Raw genomic sequence first — 15830 nt, forward strand, 5'->3', positions numbered from 1 at the left:
CTTTGTCTGGAATAAGTCTGACAAAATTGTTCTTTGGCCAACTAGCTTCAACAAATGGTCCACTATTGCTGACCTAGTTCACTGTTTTATTTTACGCTGTATGATCGCTCTGTCAACAATTGTAACGTTACAATCCGTATCTGTAGATTATCTGTAGTGCAAAATTGTCATCCTGCATCAAGGTGCAGACGTGTCTGGCTGGTTTCGAGAACGGCAGAGGTAGATTCGAGATTCCTCGCAGCAGGTCTCAGGAAGTAACGAGGTTATCGATGGTTCTCGATCGAACCGTGGTTCGAGTCGCGAAGAAAATCTTCGCGAATTCGCATCGACTTACACACGCGTAATATCGTACGTGTGGTGAAAACGGAACGAAACGACGCCGACGTCGTGAGCACGAAAGGAGACGAGACTCCGTCAAGAGCAGGATCCAGTTTCCATGGATATTGGTTATCGATCGGACCAGCCTGCCGCCTTTATCGTCTTCGGCGAGGGATGGGTGGCTCCTCTCGCGGCACCCTCTATTCTCTAACCCCCGAGTCCCTCATGAAGTCATAAAGTTCCGCGGGAAAAAGAAACTTTATGCATGGTATTATAATACGTTTGTCATATTCCACGGTAGGCGAATTTGCCAGGGGCACATTTTATTGCATCTACTCGGAATCACTGCGCGTGCCGTGAAATTCCTATCGTGGATGTACCGCACCGCTGCGCTACTGCTTCATCATATCGTACATAAACGAAGCCCTGAAAAGAACGTGAACTTTATAGTTATGGGATAGGCCGCGATCCAGTTAAGGTTGAGTCACAATTGTGGAAGGAGCTGCGGAATATTAAGGCTGTTTGAGATCCGCGCGAAATTGACTTACAACTGTAAAAACGACTGCGGAATATGGAGTCTGTTTGATCGGTTACGGATAGGGTCTGAGATAGCTTCTAATTTAGGTAAAGCCAAGTTACGGTTTCCTGAGATATCATAGTATATTAAGACCACGTAGCTAGATAAAGATTAGATATGGGGATAGAGGACATATTCAGTGAGATAGAATGTGATAAGAAGTGGAATCTGAAGACCGTTTAAATATTATAGACATAGAGTAGCTCAGGCAAGAATAGCGTTCCGAGTGAGATCGAGTTATTACTGTAAGAAAATAGCTCGTGTAACATTTTATTAACATAACATGCTGTTACAAGGTTCATATTTAAAAATTCTTCTGTTTCCTTACGTTTACCTTACGTTTACCTTAACCACTGAATCCTCAATTTTGTTTCAGAGATCAGTAATTGGCATCAACGTCGAACAGTTAGAAAGAGGAGATTCGACATCCCAACATTCGTAAGTTCTGAAACAATATTAATTATAACCAATATTTTTGTATTACATTATTTTCACGTATATCCAACTATTTGGTAAGCGTACGGCGCGACCGATGGAGTAGCCAAGCAATGCTTTTCTTCCGACTTGACTTACAAAGTTTATGATTTCAACTCATAGCCTATGTTGCTCAGGGATAGTGTAGCTTTCTGTTCCTGAAAATATTTTTAAGATCGGTTCAGTAGTTCCAGAGATTACCCCCTACATACAAACAAACAGACTTTACCTCTTTATATATTTAGTATAGGTTTGCCTTAAAATCATTGCTTAAATACCCTGTAGCAATTACTATTCCCACACCCTTGTTTATCCAACGTTTAAGTCTATTCGATAGCTAAATCTTTTCTTCGGAATAGTTTGCATGTCTCTGGCTAAATGACTCGAATAAATTGCGGAGTTAACCGTCTTGTACGTTGTTTATCTCCATCCCACCCATGGTCGAGCAACCCCATGGTCGCTCACGGGCACAAGGGCGGGGGAATCTTTTAACCGCAACATTATCGCTTCTGGATGGCGTACATCTACTGTATCATTGTACGCCCAGCGGCTACCTTGCTAAAACGCTCGCACGTGCAGCGAATTTCACTGAAGACGCATTACCTAGGGCGTGTACATTCATGTTCTACAGCGTTTCGGTTTGAACGATTTCATGGCAGCCGGTGCCTCGAAGAACTTCCCCGAGGATTGTTGGCCCTTGACCCAAATACGAACCGAAATCGATTCTCGCTGCAGCTTCGATTCTTCTGAACGATACTTCCCTGTCTCCGAAAGGGTTATTACAGAGTGAAAGTTGGCGAAAATGAACAAAAGATTGTTCTCGTAGATTGACAAGTTTTAAAACAATCTGTACCAAAGTAATTGTTTTAATAGGAACAGTGTCATTGAATATAGACTTTTAATAATTGTTAGTTTGATAGATAAGTTTATCGTTCTTAAAACTGAAGAAGTTAGTATATTATACAAACAATTATATAAGTCTTAACACTGTTTGTATAAAAGTAATAATTTTAAAAGTACAACCGCCATTTTAAATTAAATTATTATATATAGATTATACTTTGAGGTTCATTAGTTGTATAATAATGTTCTGTTTACAGAATTTTGATTTATTCCATCGTTCTCATAAAAATAATTCCCAAAGTGTCCCTGTCTTTCCTTGCTCTAGAGAGTCTAGAGTGTCCCAACCCCTTACAAGACCTTTAACCTTGATAATCTTGAAACCCACAGGAACAGTGATATCGGAACAAATGTATCATTATTCAACATAAAGTTTGCGTTAAATTTCCGTTTTCTCGTGTTTCACCTGCCCCAGCTTGATGCTGCATTGAAAAGTCGAGGACATGGTGTTCACGAGGCTCTGACCAGGAAGTTGCTCTGCAAATTTGTCAGGCTCCTTCCCCAGCGGGGAGTTAATCTAACTTCCTTCGAGGATTTCGTGCTTGGCACGCGTAATTAAATTTCGAAGCAACGTAAGCGAGCAATTGCTGCGTTGTCGGCGTGTTTTCGACGTGGGCCAAGCTTTGGGTCATCGTCCAATTACCTGCTCTCCCCGGCGATAACGTCCTCGTTCCGATACTTTTCAATTTAAGATCGTTACGAGTCGTTACGAGAAGTTTCTTTAAAGTTTACAGAGGACACCCAACTCCGCTGGATCAATTCAACTTCTCAAAGCATCCTAACTATCGCCGCCGATCACGAGTCTAAGGTGTTCCATGGTTGCAACGATCCTTCAGGATTGATCACTGTTACGGCGATCTTTCGAGATTGCAATGCCGGGTCCTATATACTCTTCATCCCTAGACTAGCTAACTACTCACGACGTGCCCTAACCAAGCTTTCTATCCTTCGACCGGTTTTCCATAAGTGTAATGAGAGTAACTTCAGATCCTTCAGGAAGTTTAGATAGATTCTAGACAGCTTGCAGGGACAATTAATTTTTCATGGTTTTCTATTTTGTCATAGGAAAATAATATTCTAGAAATAGTCATAGTCATATAAAATTGCCTAACGCGAACGGTAATACACGTGTAATTAATAAATTTGCTGCCTCTTTACACGTGAAAAATAATTCAGAATAATTATAACCGTAGAATACACGTGGATCCGTGTAATATGGACACGGATTTCTATACGACTTTACGTGTTAAGGTCGATTCAGATTATACGACACGTTCCGGAAACGACACGTACCGGCACCAACACGACAAAACATTAAAACACGGGTTTTAATGGAACTATTCACACTTAAAAGACACCGACCTGAACGTTCCGTTAACGGGAATAGTGTGAATAGTGCCATTAAAACGCGTGTTTTAATGTTTTGTCGTGTCGTTGCCGGTACGTGCCGTTGCCAGATCGTGACGGTCCGTGTCGTATAGTCTGAATCGACCTTTCCACGTGAAACCCGTGTAGACGCATACACGTACAAATGGGGGCTCTAATGTATACAATAACTTTAAGTAGCTCATATACACAATTCCGTTTTGGTAGATTTTTGGATGACCATTAAGAGGAATCACTTGTTATTGGTTTTCATACGCATTTTACATGTGCGACACTATTCTAAAATTAGTGATTCGAACTTACTAGCGTTATTACTAATTAGTTTTCCTCGACGTCGTATACAGCAGCATCTCCGTAGAAACTTCTAGCCACTCGTAGCCCGATAAACGACGAAATAACCGCTTGTCAACGACACGTTATATACTTGTTTGCTTTAACGACCGAAATAACGTGGAAGCTCGACCGTTTACGTCTCCGGCGTGTAAGTTAACGTCCCCAGAGCAGACAGCGTGAATGACTGACCAGCTGCTCGACTGTTCACCATTCGCGTGGTGTATACGGTGTCCAATAACAGGTGGTGTGTTGCTGTTCAGGGGATTCTGCATCAAAAATGCATCATCTCGATCTACGTCATCCACGGACCATTACACTCGAGGATATTACTTAAACTATATTTAAACGATTAAGTTTCACGTGTAAAATCAACAGAAGAGACTAGGATTCATTGTTGGATTGTCATTTCATTGACTCCTCGAGTTCCAAAGAAATTAAACCTAAAGACACATTATACAGAGAGTTGGGTCTCTGGTGTAAAGGGTTAATAGTGTTACGAGCCGAGGGCTGTGAGGCTTGTTTCGGCCGCGTTGCCGAGGATAGTTGTCGTTTGGACAATTTTTGTTAACGGGGATGTTCGTTCGTGGACGCACCTACGTATGGCTAACGTAGGGTTGCCACTAGGATTGTTAGTTGGCCTCGTAACTTCTATTATGCAATACACCTCGAGCGGTAAAGGTGTATTGCTGTGGGTCTCCTTAACTAAATAATTCAAGAATAGGTACTCAGAAAGAAATAGTTGGATTTATTCTACTAAACTATGTATATATTAAAGGTTTAATATAAGGACTATACAAATGGTTTCTGTATGTATCGCGGAAACTAATTCCTACTCTCAAGGTTACGCACCGAGTTGAAATGCGGGAGTCACGTTTACCATTGAACAAGGTATTTACCAAAATGTTTCAAGACTGTGTTCGAAGGGGATTCTACCCGATCTTGCGACGAGGTAACACGGTGTCTGCGTCTTCTACTTCTCGATTACTATTACCTGAACTTTACTTTGCTTCACTTTGCTCGAAGGGGATTCTTCCCGATCTTGCCTCGCGGGTTTAAGACATACCGCGACTGAACTTCAACGTGTCCTCAAGAAATGAGCCCCCGAGATGCGAAACGCATCGGTTTATATACTCTAGATTCTGTTAAAAAGCTGTAGTGGGAGTTGATTCTATGAATTTTATGGTGCCGTATGCGGAGATGCGTAGAGGCACGTAGCTCCTATTTTTCCGTGGAAATCAGTCCCTCGACGCGCCCTAGTTTCTTAGTAAAACTTTATCGAAGGCCCGCGGCCACATCCGCTCGAAAGGGCAAATGTCACGGAGGAGAGGTTTGTTAGAAATAACGAAACAGAGTGAAGTATCTATACGTAACAATAGCTTGGAGTAACGATATCAGTATTTTGCTATTAGCTTCGATGTTATCGAGCGAATGGATGCACGAATACATGGATAGCCGTGGCTAGTGAGTAACGGAATTGGTATCCAATAAATTGGCAGTTGACGACTCAATGACGGATGGAATACACCGCCAAAAAGTCTGCGCAACGCGAGCTGTCAAGGGGCTGTTGACACGGCACAGAGATCGCCAGTTACGCAAGCGTCGCGCCGTCACCGAGACCGTCACCTGGCCAGTCAGTCATTCATGCAACGTACGTCCGCGTGCGGCAGTGCCGGACCAGGCGTCGTCTGTCCGCGTTATTTTCGTCGGGATACACTATTTCCGTTGGGGTAGCACCTAATCGAGCCTATGGGCTGCCGTGATCTCGCATCGGAATTGGGTCGGGCTTGTTTTCCGGCAAACAAGTACTCTGTGGTGCTCCATCTTAGATTATTCTAGCTCTAGTACAATAAAACTCCGATATTATGAATTCATCGAGAAACAAGCAGTTCATACAACTGAACATGTTCATATAATCAGAGTCTACCTATTATACCCACTGCTTGAGATTTTTCGTTTAAATAAATGAAATTAGATACTTTTAGCTCATTCTTCAGATTATATTTCAATCGTCATAAACTGTGAAATGATTTACGAGGACAATTTCATAAATTTGAGCAAATTAATCGTTAATTTAGGTTAGAAATTAAAGATGACAACTATTAATATTTGTTATTATTTAATAAACTTCAAGTATTCATTTTTACGTACTCTTGAGAGGGTTACATCGAGTCTGAATTTTCAAAAATTCGATTGTCGCGTATGCGGAAAGATCTGTTTAATGTAATGGAAGAAGATTTAATAAAATAAATGCAAGGGTTCATTAAACAGATACAAAATGTATCGAAGAAGGAATAGAATAGAATATGAAACAACAAAAAAACAAAAACTCACAATATAACTTTTACCAATCTTCAGCTCAATTCTATATGAACAGGAAAGACATAGTAAGACTGTTATTTCAGTTTACATAAAATAAAACCATCTAAAGGAAATAAATATAAACGTCTTTTCAAAAACAGTTCTTGAAAAACTCGTTTTTCCTCGATCTTTTGACTAGGTAGAATCCTTTAATTGCTTCATAGTTCGAGTCTGTCTGGGTAAGGTGTTTAATTCCCCTGCCAGCAACAAATACACCAGCGGTCGGAAGGAGCATTCGATTAAGAGCGCCTGATCGAATCTAGGCGTGCGTCATCGAGCCGCGGAGCCCATGCCAGCTAGAGCAAAAAGGACAGGGGGAGGAGACGCGTTTACGCGCGAACTAAACGCAGTCTGGCTGTGCACATCGGTGTCGTTGGTCGGTGTTAGTTGGCCAGATTCGTAGGTAGGTTGTCTGGCCGATGGCCTTTCGACCCGAGCGCAGTTTTGCTCGCGAGAAGCTACTGGTTCGTTGCTCATTGTGCCAGTGTCAAGCAGAGTGTGATTCGCGATTCGGATTCGTCATCCAGCGGAAGACAGTCGAAGAAAGCGAGGGGAGTTAGTCCAGCGACGGTGGATTTCGTTCAGGTTAAAGGTATAGTTTCATTTCGGTGATGTTAGTCATTAGGAATCCTTTAAATGAAAATTAGAGACGTTTAGGTAGCTGAAATTTAATTTATTAATTTGAAGCGAGTCTCAAATAGGTGATCGAACTTTGGTACCGTATTTTAGTCTCTCTAAAGGTGAAAAAAGATCATATAAATATAAGTCTGAAAATTTTCCCTTCTCGAGACTCACCTTTTACTCAGTTGTACCACCCGTCCGGTCACACCCTGTATATATCGCGCGTAAAACTATCATATCGATTTTTTAGGGAACTATGCCTTAGTGCATAAATTCCCGTTAACTTCGTACGTAGGGAAGATACTAATTCAACATACCTGAGTTCCATCAAAATCCATTGGTACCATGTTTGATGGTCCCCTTGTTAGAGTTGGACAAAGTCAAACTTATACCTATAAGATAGCTGTCTGTTTTTCCGTTGGTTTGTTTGATAAGAAATCTCACGACGTTACGATGCTAAAACGCGAGTTTCTCCCATCAGACGACAGGATGCTGGGCGCGTGGACGGGAGAACTCCGCTCGTTAAACTTAGGGACAAGTAATCGACACTCTAGGTGCATTTTGAAGCAGTTACGAGCACTCCATTTCCCTTTCTCCGGCAGCATTCTGCTACGCTTTACGGTAGCATTATCGTTCGACTTCTCTCTGAAATCCTCCGAATGTTTCGTTTTACGAGTCGCGTACCAACCTCGAGCGTCTGTTGCTTCAGTGCTTCTTGGGAAGACTTCTTCTCCGTGATCATGCAGCATTTGAATCGCGATTCACTCTGCCTCTTGGTTTCTTTTTCTTTTATTCGTCAAAAAGACAAATCGACCTACAAACTTGCTTGATGCTTCATTTTTGAGAAAGCAGATTTCGACGGAACAGTAGAGCGCGGCGCTCATGGATTATGAGCATTTTCGAAATCGATTTGTTCGAAAACGAAGGCTCGCGCGAGAAATTTAGATTCCATCTTTTGCGACAATTTTTGCACGTAGAATACATTCTTTTCTTTTTTTTTAAATGATGACTGGATTGAAAAAATATTATTCGCTATATTTTATATATACATATTTTATCGTTATTCCACCATTTTTGTAACGTTAATTTGCACCGTATCGTTATCCATCTTTAACCGACTTCGAAAAGGAGGAGGTATTTCCACAGTTTTGCATATTTACAACTGCTTTTAAAGTGTCTTTCGTGTTTACTTTCGAATAATCAAATTATTCTGCTAATTTGCTTCAGAAATGTCAAATTGCGAATTAACGTAATAAAGATATAATTAAAAATAACATGGCAATAACTCCTGCTTAATCAATATCTTTCAAGATAGAGCGTTGGAATATACCTAATATAATAATACAAGATAAAGAGAAAATACAAAATACAAATGTGTTTGTAATCCAGTTATTACGGGATTGTCGATGACTGACACTAAGCATGATTTACAGTATCTTGAAGCTTCACATGTCAAAAAAATGTGATAATAATATCAATATTAAATATTAAAGTATGGAAAAGTACATAATTAATGTCATATAAAATAATTACCTTGGATCCATAATAGTTTCACGAATAGAAAACAGTATTCACGTTGCAATTTGCGATTTACGATATTTATAATTATTTTGATTTTGTTGGAGAACAGTTTGCAGCATTAATTTCGAAGATTAGTAATTTTTCCTATGTTTTAATTAGAACACTGTTATGTGCCAGGTGTAATTCCGCATTTGAAATCAGATATACGCTGGTATTTTAATAAAAAGTTTGTGCTATGTTTCAGATTTATATTTCGACATGAAATGTATTAAAGGGCAAAAGTTGAAAATTCTTTTGAATACCGAGACATACATGTACTACGGAATTGTTTTAAACTTTTCAAATAAAATTCATGCTGTGAAGAATAAAAAACGGAATAAAAAAGAAAATCTCCCAAGATGAAACACAGGCTTGAAACTTGCCAGAAATTTATTCTTTTTCGAGGAATTAATTATACCTTATCTATTACATAGCTATAAATTACGCGGAAACTATTCTAAAACGATCCGACGAAGTTCAGCCTCGCGTACCACAAAAATGCAGGTTTTTATCTCGTTAACCGATAAACCAGCGTCGAGGTTATCGGTTCCCTTAACTTAGATCGCACGGGGATCATTAATTCGCAGAGAAAATAATTTGTCCGGGCGTATTGGCCCGACAGGGCCGAGCAACCGGGTTCCGATGCTTGTCCCGTGGCTGCGTTTGTAACAGAGACAAAACGCACAGTTTTGGCTGGAATGGGCGATCAGGGACGCCATTTGTTGGCGCGCAAGAATGGTTCGGGCAGCTGCTGAAAAACGACAGTAATCTCGCCAAAAAATATGCATTCGCTTCGCGGTGTATTAGTCCAGGCTTCGGTCGGTTCTCTTGTACATTTTCACTTATTCATATATATACAGGGTGTTACGTTTAAATCGGAATGGTTCAGTATTTCATAAGAGGACGAAATTATTAGAATATGTTTTTATAAAAATTATTTGGTTTAAATGTACAAATTATATGTTGTACATAATCTTGTTGTAAGTGAAGTATAGGGAGAGATTTGAAAACCAAGTGAATTTTTTCTGAATTTTTAATTTTATTTATTTATTGCGATCCACAATATAATAGCATTTGTTTAGTCAATTTCATCGAGTTATAATATAAGTTAACTCTGCACGTTTTCATCTTTTCGTATTTTTGCCTGTCATAGTATGTCTCCCTCTAAAGCTAACACTTCCCTCTTGGAAACGCCATTTTATTGATGACCTTAAAATTTTAGAAAATACGAACTGGATATACTTTTCGCGTAGATGATAAGATTGTCTTTAAAAAACCGAAAAGCTTTTACTTAAGCTTAAAAGCTTTTATTTAGAACAATTTTTTCGTATCATTTTAAGCGATGGAGTTATTTAGGGTGTTTAAGTTAACTGGGACACCAAGTATATTTTTTATGTTTTTCAACGTGTTTTTCATTTTGTTGCGGCGCAGCAACCGATGAAAACACGTTGCGTTCGAAACACCCATTTCGATATCGAATTTTTTTATCGCGTGGAGAGTTCAGTCGCGAAGTTCGAGAATCGCTCAATGCATTTTCGATGCGGCGAAACGCCAATGCTGCTCCCCCGTTGTTTATCGCTCTCCAATTCGAACTCGAACACGAACTTGCTCGTTTTTGTTGTGTTTCGTCGTAGCTTATCTGTTTTTGTTTCAGAGATAATTCTACATTTCGAATCGAGTGGCCATTTTAACAAATTCTTATACGGTAGCTGCAGTACAGACTTCTTGACAACAGGTTGAGCAACAAATTTTGTACAATTACTGTTTAATTTTTAATACTACATAAATTTTTAATGAACCACTATCGATTAACAGTCGCTACACGATCGAAAGTTTTGCATTTAAACATTCTATTTAGTTTTGGACTTGTTTTTAAATCTAGTTTGTATTTATTTTTGCGCGTAGAATAAATTGAATCACTCATTTCGCGGAACGTCGTAAATTTTAGAGAATTTAACCGAATGAGTCGAGCGTAAGGACGAAACGTGGCGCGAATGAAATTGGCTCGTGTAGCAATTTGACGAAACGAAAAAGATAGGAAGAAATGACGAAAGGGGAAATAATAATAAATAAGTCGACGATCGAGAGAATAGTAAAAGGTAGAAACAGGTGCGCTCGGCGTCGGTAATTGAAACGTTATAATGGACGCTGGGAAAAACCGTAAAAACCAGGAAAAACTGTGACCAGAAAGCAACGTGGGAGAGACTTTAATATTATCGCAGGCGCGAGAGAGAAGAGAGAGGTAGCAGAGTGCGAGCGTCGATTGTTCCACCGTAGAGAATTTTAATCGATGTTTCCGGATTGTCGTCGGAGGCTGTTCGTCGCACTTTTGCCGCTCGTAATTTTCACTCTTCCGACTGTTCGATTGTTTCCGCGAGAATGCGTCGTTACCGTGCTCATTGTCACGCCATTATTATATTATTCTGTTTCTTCGATTTCTGCTCTATTCAAGCTTAGACGCGGCCTTTGGATTGACGATTCGTTGAACAGCGTGTTTAGAAATTGATCGAGATATTTGTTATCGCATTTTCAATTGAATTCAACATTTCAACCCCTAGAGGGTTAAATATTGCTGGATTGAATGTCCAAGATGCAATTTTGTTATAATTGTAATTCCTTTGCACCAAATTAAATAATACAAGAAAATTATTTTCGAATGACAAAGAGCTGTCTTAAATATAGCAGATTGATTAAAAAAAAATTTATATTCACTTCCACAACTATTCAGCTCGCTATAAAGTCCCTTAACACGAAGAAAGATAAGTATTCTTGGCAATGTATTATAAGTGAAGCGTGCGTCATCTGTCCTCACATGGTAAACTGAGCCAGAAAAAATCAGTTCTGCTTCCTTTGGACGAATTAGGGTCCAGACACGAGCGGACAGAGGAACGTCAAGAACTCCAGAGGCAGAAGGGACTGGCCGCAATCACTGTGTAACGAAGACAACAAGGACTTCCTGCATACTTACGAAGTATATGCTGCTGGTAGTCCCTCTCCTATTCTATCTATAGGGTGTCGAAGTTGAGGGTCCGAGAACTTAAAAGAATCTGTTAGAGTCTGCTTCAGAAACCAATCTCAAACCTCCTGTTCCATCGTCAGAATTCTTCAGGTTTAACTTTGGAGTGGTATACGTAATCCCAAAATTGAAAAGTTTTATTATTTCAAGACATATATAAAACGTTCTTCTATCATTAAATGAAACAGACTTTTTACCACTTTTCATGATAAGGTGTCCTATGATTGTTATCGTCATGCATGGCAATTTATACTGAAATTCCAAGGATCCTTTGTTCTTGACGTTCGTATTTCGATGATTAGTTTTTTCAAATACGTATTCACTAACGTCCACTATGTCTATTTGACCCACGCCGAGTTCGCAAGCTAGTGGCGCCAGAAAAAGTTTCGTCCGCGGCAGACGATGAAAGGTTTTAACGTCAGGATGGATGGATTTTCTCGTCGCACGACGGATATTAGCTTCGTCGTCGGCGGTCTGAATGCCCTAACTCGGTTGGACGTAGGGGTAGGTGTCGGACAAAAAAAAATGTTCCATCGCAAACACTGGTCGAACTTCAAACGTTTCGGTCCTCTCCGGGCTGGCGCGACTGAAAAGCAAATCAGCCGCGGCCCCCCTTTAACCGTCAGGCCTATACACCGGGTGACTGTGAAATCTGAAATCGGCACAAAGTTTTTTCTAACACGTTGTTCCATATTCAGATGTAATTACTATAGATACAAGCTTTAATCTCCATATAACTTCCTCGTGCAAGCGATTTTCGACCTTTAAATTCAAACTGGATCCTCCGCGACGAAGCCGTGGTGGGATGGTGAAACGCCGGTTGCGCCGACGCCGCCCATCCGCTCGCATTTGCAAAAGAAACGAGGAGTCTAATAAAAAGGCTCGCTCATAACGCCACGTGCTCCCCTCGTAGGAAAAGTAGCGAGTTTTATATTCAGCCGTGCAACGAAAAGTCCGTAAACTCGTAATTAGAATTGGCTGACTAATTCGATTCACCGTGAGCCAGGAATGGATGAGAGGGGGAAATGGTTTTGAAAGCATCGTGGACCTGGAACGAATACGTTCTTATTTTGTTCTCGACCAACTTGGATTTAATTTTTCTGACTTTTTTTATTTTATCTTATCGTATGCATAAAGAGATTGGCTTTATTTAAAATTAGTATTTTATTAACAAAACAGTTATTCAAAAAGAATATGTGATACCAAAATATTGTAGTTAAAAATCTTAAAAATATTAAATATTTGGTTTATTGCTATTTATATTATTTTTAAGTATCACGCTTTTCAAAACAATCTCTCCTGCATGTAAAAATGGCCTCCTATCACAAGTTCTACAATATTTCTGTACCTTCGATATTTGATCTTCAAAGCATTTTTTAATAAAACTGTGTCCCACTAATTTACATTATTGATTGTACGAAATTTCACATCAAACGCCACCTCATAATCCAAAAGGATTAAAATAAAAGAATCTGAATATATTTCTGAACTAGGTTTACCACAAGAATTCAAGGTTCAGAAATGTACTTTACACGTTAGGTAGAAGTGTGCGTTCGAGACTGAAAGTTATAGAGCCAGACAGAGATTCAAGTCCCCCTTTCCAGCGTTGCGAGTATTCCCAAGTTCCAATCTCCACGGAGCCTTGCACTGTCGCGTTAATAGACACCGGAAGAGAAACGATATCCTCTTTTCTTTTTTTTTTCGAGGGAGATCGAGCATCGATACCCCGTAGGAGGGTATCGATAGGAGCCTCGCGAGACTCGGACCTTTTTAACGCTACGTGACTGCTCGGCAATTCAAGAGACGGCGCGATGCGAATTAAGTAAAACCGTGGCTTGTTTCTGGAGCTTTATCGCAGGATTGCCTCCGAAATCGAGAACGTGGCTCGTTTTCTAGTATCGATGGGGCTCGATTACCAGACCACCCGGTGACACTCAATTCTTCGTCGCTGGCTCCCCTACCAGAGTGGTTTATTCGATCGCTTTAAGGTGGCACTCTTTTATTTTGATGAAAAAAATAAATTTTCTTTTAGATTCCTCTTGTTGGAGGTTTGTAAAATATTAGAAAAGGCTTGAAGGGTTTTCAAATTATATCTAAACAAATTTTTAATTGTCCGCTCGCTAATCTAACCGCTCGCGAGAGAAATGGGTATGTAAAAAGTGTAGGTATATTAAGTATTAGTAACTTTACAAATACATAAGGAAACTCGAAGCTCGAATGATATGTGTGCTACATTTTATTCGTTGCAACGAATTCTAAAAATCACCAGAAAAATAACGTTTCAAATAAAAATACGAAATCATTGGCGATTGTTTCAAATCGCGTGCCCTTCGATTCTCGAAGAACGCCGTAATCGAAAAGAACATTGTCGCTGTTGGCATGGGCTTGAACTTGATCGAACACCAATTACGTTGATTGAAAGGCCAACAAGACCGTGAGAACTCGGATCGAGCGCTATCGTGCGCCAGTTCGTCTGGCTTTGCGCGCTGATTGGACCGCTTCATTCATGTTTCTCGATGATAAATTCCACCAGGGATCGATCAACCGAGAGAATATCCATGACTCTGGTCAAATCAAACGCCGGCGCACTGTACATTTAAAAATATGTATTTAAATCTTGAAAGGAGTTCTTGAATTTTTGGCTAAGATAACTAGGAATTTAAAAAACTTATTCTGAAGATGAGGTGTTAAAGAAAATAAATCTAGATAAGATTCCTGAGTTTTGATAAGGTTGTAACAACAAATACTGTGACAGATCCTAGATTATGTAATTTCGCATGATTTAAAAATAAAATTTTAGTTTCATAGAAATTTTCCGAAGCGTGGCAGTTAACGAGTTAACGTTGATCGAGAAAAATATCGGGGAATAGCAGGACCGAGATTAAATCCTAAGGAAACTTCATCGCGTTCCGTTACATTGTGAAAAGCTGGCGAATTCCCGGAGTATCGTTCCATAATGGGTGGTGACAGTTCCATCGCGAACCGCTGAAAGCAATATCGACGTGAATTAAGTAATAACGTCGTGAAGCAGCGGATTCCGCACCGGTGTAATTCCTCGCATAAACATCCGCCATCCAATTACCCGGCAATGCAATTTCCCGTGCAACGAGGCCAGACGCATCTTCTCCTCTTCTTCTGTTCCCATGGTTCAACCACACGATGCACCAGTTAGATTTCAGACGTTTTTCGATTGGAATTTAATTTTAGAAATATCGACAGGGTGCAGGGATTTCCTCTTTTACCAGTCGTAACGATTACTATAAAATTTTTGGAGATGAATGGTATTTGTCAGCCGATTACAGTCTCCACAGAGTATTAGCTGACATTAAATGGAGTATTAGAGAATATAACAAAATTCGTTCCTCGGAAAAATTATGGCCACGTGGCAAAAATTGCGATGGGTATCGTTACTGGCGCCAAGCAAAAGCATGTCCATCTTTCAAGCTATACATCACTATGAAATGTTTGGTGAAAAAACGGAACTCATGACCCGATCACTTCGGCTCGCAATATTGATTTACTACCGTAACAGAAATATCGGTATATTTCAATGCTTGACACCGAAGAAAATACGTCCGCGTCGCTTGAGTGATAGAATACCGCCAAGAATTTCGAGATAAACACAGTTTGTTTCTCGGTCGCATCGGCCCGCAAGTCGGATTTACGTCTAGTATGAAAATAACGGCATGTTCTGTTAGTTGACGCTTCATAGAAGATGCGCGTGCTACCCATGGAACCCCGTTAATAAAAAGCTACAGAAGCTTTATAGCGACAGTATAATGACTTTGTCAGGAAGATAGAAAAATATCGTTGAAGAAGAAGGTAAGAGAAGGTACATTTTGTTCGTAACACTTAAAAGTATGTTTCACATGTTAATTTGAATAGCAGAACAATTAGTGGAACTTGTGGATCTAATATGTGAAAAATGATGGTATCCTCTGTCATCTGACAGCTTCTCCAGCCTCCCTTCTAAGCCACTTCGACTAAAAACTGTAACACAAAGTAAAATTGAGTCGGGAGACAATTCTATTTGTTTAGTCTCCCGAAACCATTTCTCCATCGATCATCCCGCGATTGCACCCTCTATGTTTCCTATCGTCATCGTCCCTCGCGCTCATTCCAGAGGATAGATTCTCGAAGAAGCTAGGGTCGGCTGGATGGACAACGGAGCTCACCCTCGCACGAGTCAAAACACCCTCGGGCCGCAGAAAGTCTTACCCCTAGCCTCACTCTCTCTTTCTCTCTCTTCAACCCCTATTTCTCTCTTTCTCTCTTCAACCCCTATTT

At 40.1% G+C, this 15830-nt stretch overlaps 1 protein-coding gene across 2 annotated transcripts in view; it reads left to right on the forward strand.

Moving 5' to 3' along the window:
- The window catches only part of LOC128873927 (alpha-mannosidase 2), a 136822-nt gene that overhangs the window by 34028 nt on the left and 86964 nt on the right, over positions 1–15830 (forward strand). Inside the window, exon 2 of one of the 2 annotated variants that reach the window (XM_054117970.1) lies at positions 1272–1333. The gene's annotated coding sequence lies outside the window, so the exon portion shown is untranslated. Of the gene's footprint in view, positions 1–1271; positions 1334–6709; positions 6939–15830 lie in introns of those variants that run through there. The other variant, XM_054117988.1, reaches the window with a different exon arrangement.

This window comes from Hylaeus volcanicus, chromosome 1 (genome assembly GCF_026283585.1).
Source record: "Hylaeus volcanicus isolate JK05 chromosome 1, UHH_iyHylVolc1.0_haploid, whole genome shotgun sequence".
NCBI lineage: Eukaryota > Metazoa > Arthropoda > Insecta > Hymenoptera > Colletidae > Hylaeus > Hylaeus volcanicus.